This window comes from Balaenoptera musculus, chromosome 12 (assembly GCF_009873245.2).
Source record: "Balaenoptera musculus isolate JJ_BM4_2016_0621 chromosome 12, mBalMus1.pri.v3, whole genome shotgun sequence".
NCBI classification, from domain to species: domain Eukaryota; kingdom Metazoa; phylum Chordata; class Mammalia; order Artiodactyla; family Balaenopteridae; genus Balaenoptera; species Balaenoptera musculus.
The window spans coordinates 54,365,613-54,380,382 of record NC_045796.1 but is presented as its reverse complement, the minus strand read 5'-3'; positions in this window follow the sequence as shown (position 1 = coordinate 54,380,382).

Below are 14,770 nucleotides of genomic sequence, written 5' to 3'. Positions count from 1 at the left end.
TACCCTGAGACTCTTCTGCAAGTTTTGGAAACACTGCAGAGTGGTAGCAAGTGCTCTTACTGGAACCAACTGTCACAGCGTGGGTGAAGAAGCGTTGCGGGCTGATACTGAAGGAAACAGCCAGCAAAACTGGCCTCAGAGGTAGCAGGAAGGAAAAGAAACTCTCTCTTCCTCCAGGCTTACAGTCTCCCTATAGCATTCCCTATAGGCAGAGCCTAGCAGAGAGCTAGTAGCAACAGAGAAATAAATGTGTTTGGCAGAGATCCAGCAGAGTATAGAAGTAGAGGCATGGGTTTGATGCTGAGAGACAATAGCTTGATAATGAGAGACAATAGCTTTATACCTTAAAAAACTATTGAACAGGAGTGGAATCCGGAGTGGAATTCTTATGATGGATCTTACACTTGACTTTGTAGTTCTCCATTCACCACCAGCACCACCACCCTCTCCCCACCCCTCAGCTCCTCTACTAAGAACACTTATTAGTAAAACTTGAGTCAAGATTTTTTCTTTCTAACTTTGATGCATTATTACATCAGAACCAGAGGGCAATCGACTAGAAAAGGTCTCTTCTAGAGATTACCTAGATGACGTTTACTTCAGAGAGTTGTTTAGCTTTTTGAGGAAAAAATTTAAGTCTATTTTTATTTAAAAAGGAAAAGCAAACCCTACTTGAGAAACAATTTACCATGGAGGTCTTATTCATGAGCAGAGGCAGGAGGCAGCAGTAAAACGGCCCTCGTCATGCTCTAGAATGTGAAATACCTGCTCAGAGAGGTACTTCCTGCCATCCTTCCTGAGTGTGGGACAGAGCCTTCAAAGTACATGGTTTCCCTTTCAAAATCTCTAGGCTTCTCTACTGGCCTTCTTGTCAGTTCTGAGTTGATTTAGATAACAGAATGAGAAAGCCCACTTGTTTGTCGTACTTTTTAAGTTTTATTTTTTAAACTGTGGAACCCAACCGTTTACAAAGATTTTTCTTCTGAAGTGCAGAGTGGCCTGCAGGTGTCTCCTAATAGGAAAGCAGGACACCAGTTGGGTTTTTCGGGTGTTTGGGACTTTAGCCGCTGAAAATGAATATCTGATTCATGTAAAGAATGATCAATCCGCTGCCACTTGGTTTACAGAGCAGCTCGAAAATCCCTGGAGGTTGGCTTATGTAACAGCCTCTCACAGTAGAAAACACGAAGGCAGTACCCAGTGGTATTATTTTCCAGTGTTTCTCCTAGAGAAATTAGTTTGTCATCTGGCAACAGGAGAGATGTGCAAGTATTCCTAGAAGTAACAATCTACCTGTGTGCTGGCGCTTCCACACTGGAGGAGGCCCCTTTGGGAAGGGCCGGTATCAGTTTCTATCCTACAAGCCTCCCAGCGGGGGTTCCGCAATGGAACAGCGGAAGAATTACTTAGGTCTCAGTCTACACCCTGAACTCACTTTTGAACCAAATTCCTAACAGGAAAGTGATAACAGGTGTTGTAAATGATGCTTCATTCAGTAAACTAATTGAAACAGAACACTGGGCATGATTTATTTGCATGACAAAGATAACCGGGCATGGAAAATTTTGATCTGAGAATATTTGCAAAGCAGATAAGTAACATCACAAAAACAATGAGGCCAGGCCTCTGGTAACACAATATGAGCACTGTTTCATTTACTTTGGGATGCAGGAGGGTGAGAGATTGTTTGCTTCAGTTCCCATAAGACTCAATTTCCTCCATAGTAGAGTTGGTCCCAATTGCATATTTATTCTTGCATAGATACTGGGCTCTCCCTAAAGTCTGAAGATTTCAGGTTACCAGTCAACCCCAAGAATAAACATGGGACAAAGCTGTAGGTTCTAGCATTGAAACAGAGGTCCTCTGCATTTCTGTGGTCTGGTAAAGCACCTGGAGAAATCACAAAACCCCTCAAGTCTTAGGTGCTCTACAAGGATGGTGCAAGATCACCCAGCCTTAATATTCAAAGAGCCACCTGAGGATGCCTCACATGGCCACAACCAGCCAGAGGGAAGCTTGGTGAGACTCTCCTGGGGGTACAGGGTGGCTTGAATTCTGTTAACAACCTGGACAGAGCCAGCCAGACCCATACAGTCACAGCAATAGGAGGTCCTGAGAGCCTATCTTAGACCAAATGCATTAATAAACGAAGAGATCTGTAAGGAACCTTCCCACCAGCATTAACCACACCAAAAGCGAGCCAAACCCAGCCTTCTCATAATTGGTTCTTGTTCCGATACTAGAGTGAGAAGAGCCATTTGCTATGGCCAACGGTTACTATCACTCTCCTCTGTAGAAAGCCACTGTCTTCTAAGAGCTTACTAAGGGTCTCCACTAAAGAACAAAAAAACATGGGTAAGACTGGTTTCCTCTCAAGTTATGACTCAACTTTGGTCACCACACTTCCACTTGGGCCTATTAACATTCAGTGGCCAGAATGTCACTCTTCTTAATTGGCTGCTCTAGCAAACAACAGCCCTGCTGCCTTGCAGTCATATAGAAAGCCACAAGAATATTTCCTTTTGACTCTCTTCTCTCCGCATCAGACCCACAAGTCAAGCTAATGCTGAGATCTATCTTCTCACAATCTACTAGAAAGTGGCCTGCCCCGACTTGCTTATCCTGCTAAAATGAGAAGCAAGAAATAAACAACTTCATGTGAATTACAAATAGAGGGCACTGGTTATTGAGCCTGCCCATACCATAGCATGATGGAAATGCAAGAAAGCGTTCTGCTCCATCTTGGCCTGAGTCGGGAGTCATACCCCTTGTGAGACAGGGCCTTCCCCTCAGTATCAGGGCAAGCAACGTGGACCCACGCAGAAGCCAGGATCCCCACGAACACTCACGGACCCCTGGACTTGGTGGGAGGGTCGGAGAAAACAAAAGCTATTGTTTTCTTTTCTCCATCTATCCTGGAGATCAGAAAACAGTAGCAGGTTCTGAAGGTTCACTCTTTATACGTGATCTCTGTGCTTAAGTGCACATTAACAATTTCTTGGTGTTCCTTGGCTTTGAGGTTTTATTATCATTACTGTTGTTAACATTATTTATAATTTTAGTAATATTAAAATAATAGCTAAGATTTATTGTGCCAAGTACTATGATAAACATTTAAATATTTTATTATATCTCCTTTGAACCTCACAGCTACTGGTTGAATTAGATGCTAAGATCATCCCCAATTAAAAATTAGGAGGCTGAGGCCAGAAGAGTGAACTCTTTGGAAACCAGGCTGCTAAAGAATGGCAAAACCTGGGTTCAGTTCTAGGCCCGGCGCCCCCAGAGCCCATTCTACTATCCACTTCAGGTCAGTACCTCCCCTGCCCACCCCTTAAAAACACTGAATTGTTTATATCCTCAGCAAACCCAAATGCTTAGCTCCAAGAGCCAAACAAAAATAACTGTTACAAATACCAATGTTTGATTTCTCTGATGGGCCCTCTCAGGGTTATTAAATTTAATCCCTTGTCCCTTTGATCCAGTAGCTTCTTTGCCCCCTTGGGAAGCATTCCTCTAACTCCTTCCCCGATTTCTTCACATGCCCTCATCTCCACCTATCCTCACCCAGGTTGTCTGAATTCTACTCAGCCTTAAAGATGTAACTCAACTTCCGCCTCTCCCAAAAAGGCTTCTCCAACTACTTATAGCTCCCACCTCTGAACTCCTATAAAACTTAATATTTATACTACTTACTTGGTATTTATGTTTTATTTTTTACAGTTAGTTCTATTTGAGAATAATCCATCTTCAGGTTGAATTCACTATGCCCCACTTTTTCGTTGATGATTTGTAATCTTTGAAGGCAAGCATTCTATACTAAAAGATTGTAATATCTCCAAACCCAGCAAGCTCAGGCACTCAATAAATGACCAGTGAGAGCTGCGTTAGAAAGCCTATCTCGGCCTGGGATTTGAAACAGGCTGGGCTGGTAGGGAAAGAAGCTAGCCTGTCTTCCTGGAGCTCTGGTGAATACGGTGGAATACAATACAAGAATAGCCTCAGGAGTCTCTTCAGGGGCAGAGAACAATCCTTTGACCCCCTAATTCCTGGCCGCCCATGTCCCAGTGTCTCTCACATTATCCAATCAAACTTCTAAATTTTGAACTAAAAGTATGTAGAGTGTCAGACCCTGAAAAACAACACCAACTTTTACTTACCGGTTTCACTTACCTTCACACCTGTGGTTTGGAAGGTGTCAAATTTCCTCTGAAGCCTTTCTGCAAAGCTTTATCCCCCTCCTTTTTCCACCCTGCCAGTCATCCCTGTCAACAGTGACAATATCCTTGTCAAACAGAAGTCACTCGAGCTATCAGCTTTCATGAGCATTTGAGTTGGGATAATCCCTGCTTCCTACAAAACTGTTTTCCTTCTAGGAATGGCTAGTTCCTTTTTCTTTAAGGTTTCTGAAACTTCTCTAACTAAAGCCTCCTGCCTGGATGATTTCTCATGGTTTTCTGAAGATTTTCTTCAGCTAAAAAGATTTGCTAAAGCTTGGTTTTCTCCAGTTCGTATGATGAAAAAGTTCAGCATATTACTTTTTTTTTTCAGACTATACACGGCACCCCTGAGAGTTTCATGTGCCCTAGAAAGGGGTATCTCCCCTGGGATAACTGTTCAAATTACTTTTTGTTTTCAGTAAGATCTGCTTCTTTATCCCTTCCATTTCCTATCTAGAGCCCATTCTTTGATGACCTGAGCTGAGTGAAAAAACTTTTGCCAACCCCAGAATCCTGTCATCTATTTTAAATACACTAACTTAGAGGAAAGCCATAGACAGTACAGTAAATGTAACTATGCAAAAGAGCTCCCATTCACCCAGCTTGTGTGAGCGCTGATTTGGGCGGTGAGTAAACCAATACGTAAACATCCAAACCTGTCTTACATCTGCCCCCCATGACCATTTCTCCCTTTTCAATGCACCAATTCTTTGTGCTCAAACTCAACATTTTAGAGTTGGGAAGGGACACGTAGCTCTTCATCTTCCCATGAAGTTGAGTTGAGCCCCATGCTTACTGAGAATGAGCCAAAACCACAGAATTATCTGTACATGAAGAGAAAGCACTAGGTAAGAAGAGACAGAAATGATACCCCACAGGTGACTTAGGACAATCCAATGAAGCTCTAAAAGCAGGTCTCTCTTCTCTTGGGGGTTTGGTCTTCACCCGACTAAAATTAATGCAAAAGAACCAGGTGACTGGAGTAACTAGATGTGGGGACCAATGTATCTTCATTGACCAAGTGCCTCTGGGATGTTCATGGTAAGATAGAAGGACAGTAATTCATCTTAAAGCAAACAATTAGAAATAGTGCCTTTCTTTCTTATCTTCTGATTTCCCTGAAATCAGGTAACGGCAAAGCAGAAGCTCTAAAACTCTGATTTCCTTTCTAAAGCACAGAACAATCACTCCCAAGAATCAGAAGATACACAGTCAAGTCCGGCATCAACAAGATACCAGCAATGCAGCCTTGGGCAAATTATTTAACCTCCCCCAATATTTGTTTTCTCAAATGTAAAAAACAGAATTTCGCCTCAATTATCCCACAAGGATGTTGTGAAAATTGACTGAATTAACATATAAAAGTACGTTATAAACTTTAAAGGTTTAGTTGTATATAAACTCAACATAATACAATCATTCTATTTTTATTTTCCCGTTAATAAGTCTTGATTTCCTGCCATTTCTCCAATCCACTCTTTTAATGTACCAGTGGTTCTTTTCTGGAATATTGAAAAATTTCTTTTGTAGTTTGAACTCCATTTCTAATCCTCCGCAAAATAAAATTGAGCAAAAACCCCAGTTTTCCTATTTCTGGATAAATATCCAGGCATTCTGCTCTGTAAATTTTTAAACAATAACTAAAAGAGCTGGTTTTCTTGTGAGAATTTTTTAAAGCACATAAATTTTAAAAATTACTTTTATAACAAAATTTGGTCATGCTATTGTTTTGAAGTACATCAAAAGAACAATTGTATTTTGCTTAGAGTGCTCTTTTGAGAACTCTATTTAAATTTCAATATATTTGTATTTATTTATTTAAATAAGAAAGAACACAAATGCCAGCAAAAAGAAGAAAACATCTCAAAATTCTTTCGATATATATTATAGCAAAATTTTTTTGTCTTTTTTAAAATTGAGGTATAGTTGATGTATGATATATGTTTCAGGTGTACAACATAGTGACTCACAATTTTTAAAGGTTATATTCCATTTATAGTTATTATAAACTATTGGCTATAATCCCTGTGTTGTACAATATATCCTTGTAGCTTATTTATTTTATACATAGTAGTTTGTTCTCTATATCTGTGATTTTGTGTCTTTTTTGTTATATTCATTAGCTTGTTTTATTTTTTAGATTCCACATATAAGTGGTATCATAAACTATTTGTCTTTCTCTGTCTGACTGATTCCACTCAGCATAATACCCTCCAAGTCCATCCATGTTGTTGCAAATGGCAGAACTTCATTCTTTTTTTATGGCTGAGTAGTATTCTCTAGAAAATTTTTAAAAATATTCTGGGCCCACAGGAAAAAGATTGAAATCTTTTTAAACCTGACTCTGAGAATAAAAGAGCTCTCAATAACAATTCATATTACACTGTTACAACATCAACACCTGCAGATCTCAAGAAGCATTATAGATGCTGTTACCTCAATCATTGCTTCTGTGTTTTATATACATTTTTAGAGCTAAAAAATTTGGACCTAAGTATTTTGCAAAAGCCATCCTACTATCATGTTTAAAAGTGCAAATAAATGAAAAAATGATGGTGCTTTGGCTAGAAGAGGGAGGGGGATGTGAACTTAGAAAAGCAAAATTGGAGGCAGCAGAACACTGACTAGAAGCCATTACTCTCATTTGGTGACATCTGAAACACATAACTTTTACAGTGCATTTTTCCCACCTTTTACTTGTATATCAGTTTAGTAGAGTAGCCATTCTTGAATCAGCAAGAATAGCACATTACCTTCTTAAACATCACTAATTATCCTCCAAAAATATTTAATTAAATTATTAGGACTAATGAGACTCTCCTAATGCTGAAATGAACAATTTATAAGACTCAATCATTTAATTTTATAAAAAGAAAAAAATCCAGACAACGTAACCAAAGGATCAACTTCTTCCTGAGCTGTTTAACTGATGATTTGGGCATTATATAGATACAGTTCCATTTAGAACTGACCCTGGGATAAAACCAGAAATCATCTCTAGCGTTAATACTTGTTGACAATGATGATTCAATGTTCGTTAGTTGATGCTAAACTTTTTAAGGGGTGGAGGCATTATTAACCAGATCCTTAAAGAACTCACAAAGAGAAAGCCATGGAGCAGGCAAAAGCTTCAGAAAGTGAGATGAGTTGTGGTGCCGTTATAATTTAGGGTAAAAGCTAAGGGTTTTTAAATACCAAGCAAAACATTTTTTTGTAAATGGAATTGTCATTTCAAATGTAAAAGTGTTGGCCTTTAATTAGGGAAGTAAATCTGTTTGAATAGATGAGAATTTTAATGACAATGTGTTACTTGCTGAGCCAACTACCCATGCTAGATATATAGAAATATCGATTCATTTTCTTACAATCGGACCACACTTAACTACAGTTGATCTGTTGTGGGTAGAGAAAAGTGGGGAATTTTCATAAAACATAAATCAACAGGTGAAAACCATGTTTCCTTTTGTGACGCAAGGAAGAAGCTACGCGTAAAGAATGGTAAAAGATGAGAACTACTTCAGCAGGGAAGCAATGACTTAGACCCTGAACATATGCACTGGTTGTGCAAACGAGACTTCACCTCTCATGGCTTTCATGTATCCTGACCCAAAAAAAAGAGAGGTCAATGATCCAAAGCTCTTTTTTAAAAGTAAAAATAAACAGGTTGAAGTACACCTCTTTTTTTTTTTTTTAAACATCTTTATTGGAGTATAATTGCGTTACAATGGTGTGTTATAGTTTCTGCTCTATAACAAAGTGAATCAGTTATACATACACATATGTCCCCATATCTCTTCCCTCTTGCATCTCCCTCCCTCCCACTCTCCCTATCCCACCCCTCTAGGTGGTCACAAAGCACCGAGCTGATCTCCCTGTGCTATGCGGCTGCTTCCCACTAGCTACCTATTTTACGTTTGGTAGTGTATATATGTCCATGCCACTCTCTCACTTTCTCCCAGCTTACCCTTCCCCCTCCCCATATCCTCAAGTCCATTCTCTAGTAGGTCTGTGTCTTTATTCCCATCTTGCCCCTTCATGACTTTTTTTCTTTTAGATTCCATATATATGTGTTAGCATACAGTATTTGTTTTTCTCTTTCTGACTTACTTCACTCTGTATGACAGACTCTAGGTCTATCTACCTCACTACAAATAATTCAATTTCGTTTATTTTTATGGCTGAGTAATATTCCATTGTACATACATGCCACATCTTCTTTATCCATTCATATGTTGATGGACACTTGGGTTGCTTCCATGTTCTGGCTATTGTTAATAGAGCTGCAATGAACATTTTGGTACATGACTCTTTAGAATTATGGTTTTCTCAGGGTATATGCCCAGTAATGGGATTGCTGGGTCATATGGTAGTTCTATTTTTAGTTTTTTAAGGAACCTCCATACTGTTCTCCATAGTGGCTGTATCAATTTACATTCCCACAAACAGTGCAAGAGGGTTCCCTTTTCTCCACACCCTCTCTAGCATTTACTGTTTGTAGATTTTTTAATGATGGCCATTCTGACCAGTGTGAGATGATATCTCATTGTAGTTTTGATTTGCATTTCTCTAATGATTAATGATGTTGAGCATTCTTTCATGTGTTTGTTGGTAATCTGTATATCTTCTTTGGAGAAACGTCTATTTAGGTCTTCTACCCATTTTTGGATTGGGTTGTTTGTTCTTTTGACATTGAGCTGCTTGTAAATTTTGGAGATTAATCCTTTGTCAGTTGCTTCATTTGCAAATATTTTCCCCCATTCTGAGAGTTGTCTTTTTGTCTTGTTTATGGTTTCCTTTGCTGTGCAAAAGCTTTTAAGTTTCATTAGGTCCCATTTGTCATTTTTGTTTTTATTTCCATTCTTCTAGGAGGTGGGTCAAAAAGGATCTTGCTGTGATTTATGTCATAGAGTGTTCTGCCTATGTTTTCCTCTAAGGGTTATGATAGTGTCTGGCCTTACATTTAGGTCTTTAATCCATTTTGAGTTTATTTTTGTGTATGGTGTTAGGGAGTATTTTAATTTCATTCTTTTACATGTAGCTGTCCAGTTTTCCCAGCACCACTTATTGAAGAGGCTGTCTTTTCTCCACTGTACATTCTTGCATCCTTTATCAAAGATAAGGTGACCATATGTGTGTGGGTTTATCTCTGGGCTTTCTATCCTGTTCCATTGATCTATATTTCTCTTTCTGTGCCAGTACCATACTGTCTTGATTACTGTAGCCTTGTAGTATAGTCTGAAGTTAGGGAACCTGATTCCTCCAGCTCCATTTTTCTTTCTCAAGATTGCTTTGGCTATTCGGGGTCTTTTGTGTTTCCATACAAATTGTGAAATTCTTTGTTCTAGTTCTGTGAAAAATGCCAGTGGTAGTTTGATAGGGATTGCACTGAATCTGTAGATCGCTTTGGGAAGTATAGTCATTTTCACAATGTTGATTCTTCCAAGCCAAGAACATGGTATATCTCTCCATCTATTTGTATCATCTTTGATTTCTTTCATCAGTGTCTTATAATTTTCTGCATACAGGTCTTTTGTCTCCTTAGGTAGGTTTATTCCTAGATATTTTATTCTTTTTGTTGCAATGGTAAGTGGGAGTGTTTTCTTAATTTCACTTCCAGATTTTTCATCATTAGTGTATAGGAATGCAAGAGATTTCTGTGCATTAATTTTGTATCCTGCTACTTTACCAAATTCATTGATTAGCTCTAGTAGTTTTCTGGTGGCATCTTTAGGATTCTCTATGTATAGTATCATGTCATCTGCAAACAGTGACAGCTTTACTTCTTCTTTTCCAATTTAGATTCCTTTTATTTCTTTTTCTTCTCTGATTGATGTGGCTAAAACTTCCAAAACTATGTTGAATAATAGTGGTGAGAGTGAGCAACCTTGTCTTGTTCCTGATCTTAGTGGAAATGGTTTCAGTTTTTCACCACTGAGGACGATGTTGGCTGTGGGTTTGTCATATATGGCCTTTATTATGTTGAGGAAAGTTCCCTCTATGCCTACTTTCTGGAGGGTTCTTACCATAAATGGTATTGAATTTTATTGAAAGCTTTCTCTGCATCTATTGAGATGATCATACAGCTTTTCTCCTTCAATTTGTTAATATGGTTTGGCATAGGGTGTCCAGCACTGTAGCTTGCTGGTCATTGAGTGGAGCTGGGTCTTGGCATTGAAATGGAGATCTCTGGGAGATTTTCACCATTGGCTATTACGTGGAGCTGGGAGGTCTCTGGTGGACCAGTGTCCTGAACTTGGCTGTTCCACCTCACAGGCACAGCCTGATGCCCGGCTGGAGCACCAAGAACCTGTCATCCACACGGCTCAGAATAAAAGGGAGAAAAAGAAAGAAAGAAAGAAAGAAGAAGATAAAACAAAATAAAATAAAGTAAAGTAAAATAAAATAGTTATTAAAATAAAAAATAATTATTAAAAAAAATTTTTTTAATAAAAAAAAGAAAGAAAGAAGAGAGCAACCAAACCAAAAAACAAATCCACCAATGATAACAAGTGCTAAAAACTATACTAAAAAAAAACGGACAGACAGAACCCTAGTACAAATGGTGAAAGCAAAGCTATACAGACAAAATCACACACAGAAGCATACACAAACACACTCACAAAAAGAGGAAAAGGGAAAAATATATATATATCGTTGCTCCCAAAGTCCACCTCCTCAATTTGGGATGATTCGTTGTCTATTCAGGTATTCCACAGATGCAGGTACATCAAGTTGACTGTGGAGGTTTAATCTGCTGCTTCTGAGGCTGCTGGGAGAGATTTCCCTTTCTCTTCTTTGTTTGCACAGCTCCCGGGGTTCAGCTTTGGATTTGGACCCACCTCTGCGTTTAGGTCGCATGAGGCCGTCTGTTCTTCGCTCAGACAGGACGGGGTTAAAGGAACAGCTGCTTCGGGGACTCTGGCTCACTCGGGCAGGGGGGAGGGAGGGGTACGGATGCGGGGCGAGCTTGCGGTGGCGGAGGCTGGCGTGACGTTGCAGCAGCCTTAGGCGCGCCGTGTGTCTCCCGGGGAAGCCGTCACTGGATCACGGGACCCTGGCAGTGGCGGGCTGCACAGGCTCCTGGGAGGGGCGGTGTGGAGAGTGACCTGTGCTGCACACAGGCTTCTTGGTGGCGGCAGCAACAGCCTTAGCGTCTCATGCCCGTCTCTGGGGTCCGCGCTGATAGCCGTGGCTCGTGCCTGTCTCTGGAGCTCCTTTAAGCGGCGCTCTGAATCCCCTCTCCTCGCGCACCAGGAAACAAAGAGGTAAGAAAAAGTCTCTTGCCTCTTCAGCAGCTCCAGACCTTTTCCCGGACTCCCTCCCGGCCAGCTGTGGCGCACTAACCCCTTCAGGCTGTGTTCACACCGCCAACCCCAGTCCTCTCCCTGCGATCCGACCGAAGCCCGAGCCTCAGCTCCCAGCCCCGCCCGCCCCGGCGGGTGAGCAGACAAGCCTCTCGGGCTGGTGAGCGCTGCTCGGCGCCGAGCCTCTGTGCGGGAGTCTCTCCGCTTTGCCCTCCGCACCCCTGTGGCTGCGCTCTCCTCCGTGGCTCCGAAGCGTCCCCCCTCTGCCACCTGCAGTCTCTGCCCGCGAAGGGGCTTCCTAGTGTGTGGAAACCTTTCTTCTTTCATGGCTCCCTCCCACTGGCGCAGGTCCCGTCCCTATTCTTTTGTCTCTGTTATTTCTTTTTTCTTTTGCCCTACCCAGGTACGTGGGGAGTTTCTTGCCTTTTGGGAGGTCTGAGGTCTTCTGCCAGCGTTCAGTAGGTGTTCTATAGGAGTTGTTCCACATGTAGATGTATTTCTGATGTATTTGTGGGGAGGAACGTGATCTCCCCGTCTTAATCTTCCGCCATCTTGAAGCTCCTCCCCCACATCTTTTTTTAAAAACCATCTTGAAGGCAACTGCTTTATAGCTTACACATTTTAATTAGTTTGAATTAGAAAACATGTTCTTCATGGTCAATTATTTCTGACTCAATTGTTTACTTACTAACTCTGAAAGTGACCCATGGAATCTTGGTTGAGCTAAGATAGATATTCTGAAAAGCTTTGCCTGATATTTGTCGGGGCACCTTACAATGAAGTTCTTTCTAAGACAGCATAATGACATCTAGATAAATAGTTCAATACATCTGAGGGCATTTTGAGTAACCATTTTTTACCTAAATGATCATTTAATATCTAGGTAATTACTCTTTTCCTGTAAGCATTACTCATAAGGTGTTCATTTTTACATCATTTTTGAGAGGAAGGTAAGTATAATGAGTCATTGAGACTAAAGTTATTTTCACAGATTCATGCTTCAGAAATACAATGCTGAAAGAGGGAAGAGACCAGAGATCAACAACAGCAGCAAGTAAGTCATTTAAGACTCCTTGGTTCTTTTTTATTTTAGAGATGAGAAGGAAGAAAAACTTTGAATAGGACGAATCCAGAAAAGATGAAGGTCTATGGAAGAAAAGGGTAAGAAAACGTTGAAAAATGAGAGTAAATAAATTTGTTTCAGTGGGAAGTAAAATCTGTAAGTTCTGATGGTGTTCTGAATCTTTGATTCTGTTTTGTAATTTAGGTTAGTGCCTGAAGAGAAATACTTTTAAAAGAACTCAGGATATTACTCCAACTCTGATTTCCCCAAAATAAAGAGAAAATTGTCTCCTCTTCTATTAGAAGCTTAAAATACCTAGATATGCAGGATTATTCATTTCAGAGATTGTCCCAGAAGCCAAAACAAAAGATAAGTATCTGCACAGTGGGCTGGGACCCGTAGGGACTCCCTTCCTTCTTTCTACACAGCCATACATGAGGGTACTAAATATTCCCATCAGTAACAGCACTTTTCTGTGGCCCTGAGCTGTTATGGGAGTGTGGGGAGAAAGTTTTAGTCTGACTGAGATGAGTAGCAGCATTTAGGTCAGACAGATATCATTCGGGGGTCTGTGCGGTAAAAATGAGGATATAGCGCTCACTCAGTTTCCTCCAGGAGAGTCAACTGACACAGGCTCAGAGGAGGCTCCACGCTGCCCCACAAAAATGAGACAGTTCATCACTGTGGGAGTAGTCTCTGTCCTTTCAGTCACCACCATGGGCATGCTCCCAAGACACTGGCACCAGAGAGCAAAGGAGTTGACCACACTCCTAAGCCTTAGAGCCCTGCCGAGAGACGGCGGGCACTTGGATGGAGTGGAGCCTTTATCTCTGAGATCCTTGAACGCAACAGGAGCAACTTAACCCGACTGATTAATAACAGAGCACCAAGAAAGAGCACCATAAGACCAGATTCCACTCATGTTTCCAAGGAAGAGCTTATTAAGTCATATTATGTGGTTATACCAATGCAGAGAGTACCATGTTTTTAAAATAGAGAGATATTTCACGTACCAAAAAATGTACCTGTAAGTGTACAACTGACTGGGGTTTTTAAAAGTATATTCACAAGGTTATGTAGTCATCACCATTATCTAATTCCACAACATTTTCCTCACCCCACAAAGGAATCTCAGACCCATTAGTAGTCACTTCCTACTCTCTCCTCACCTCAGCCTCTGGCAACCACTAATCATCTTCCTGGCATTATGGCTATGCCTATTCTGGCCATTTCATATAAATAGAATCATAAAATATGTTGAGGAACTTCCCTGGTGTTGCAGTGATTAAGAATCCGCCTGCCAATGCAGGGGACACGGGTTTGAGCCCTGATCCAGGAAGATCCCATGCCGTGGAGCAACTAAGCCAGTGCGCTGCAACTACAGAGCCTGCACTCTAGAGTCCACCAGCCACAACTACTAAGCCTGCGTGCCACAACTACTAAGCCCGTGTGCCACAAGTACTGAAGCCCACACACCGAGAGCCTGTGCTCCACAACAAGAGAAGCCACTGCAATGAGAACCCCACACACCACAACAAAGAGTAGCCCCCACTCGCTGCAACTAGAGAAAGCTGGCACGCAGCAACAGACCCAATGCAGCCAAAAATAAATAAATAAATAAAAATTTAAAAAATATATATCTTGCATTTTGTGTCTGGCTTCTTTCACTGGGCATGTTTTCAAGGTTTGTCCATATTGTGACATAATGTATCAGTAGTTCATTCTTTTTTATTGCTGAATAATATTCCATTGTATGGGTATATCACATTCTGTTTATACATTCATCAATTGCTGGATGTTTGGGCTGTTTCTACTTTTGGTTATTATGAATAATGCTGCTATGAACACGGATTTGCAAGCTTTTATGTGAATATATGTTTTCAATTTTCTTGAGTATATATTATAGCTAGAAATGGAACTTTGGGTCATATGGTAACTCTATGATTTAACTTCTTGAAGAAATGCCAAACTCTTTTCTAAAATGGCTCTACCATTTTACATTTTCATCAGTAACATTTGAGGGTTCCAATTTCTCCACATCCTCCAAAACTTGGTATTTTCCACTTTGATTATAGCTAGTCTAGTGGGTGTGAAGTGGTATCTCATAGTGGTTTTGATTTGCATTTCCCTAATGACTAATGATGCTGAGTATCATTTCATGTTCTTATTGGGCATTTGTATAT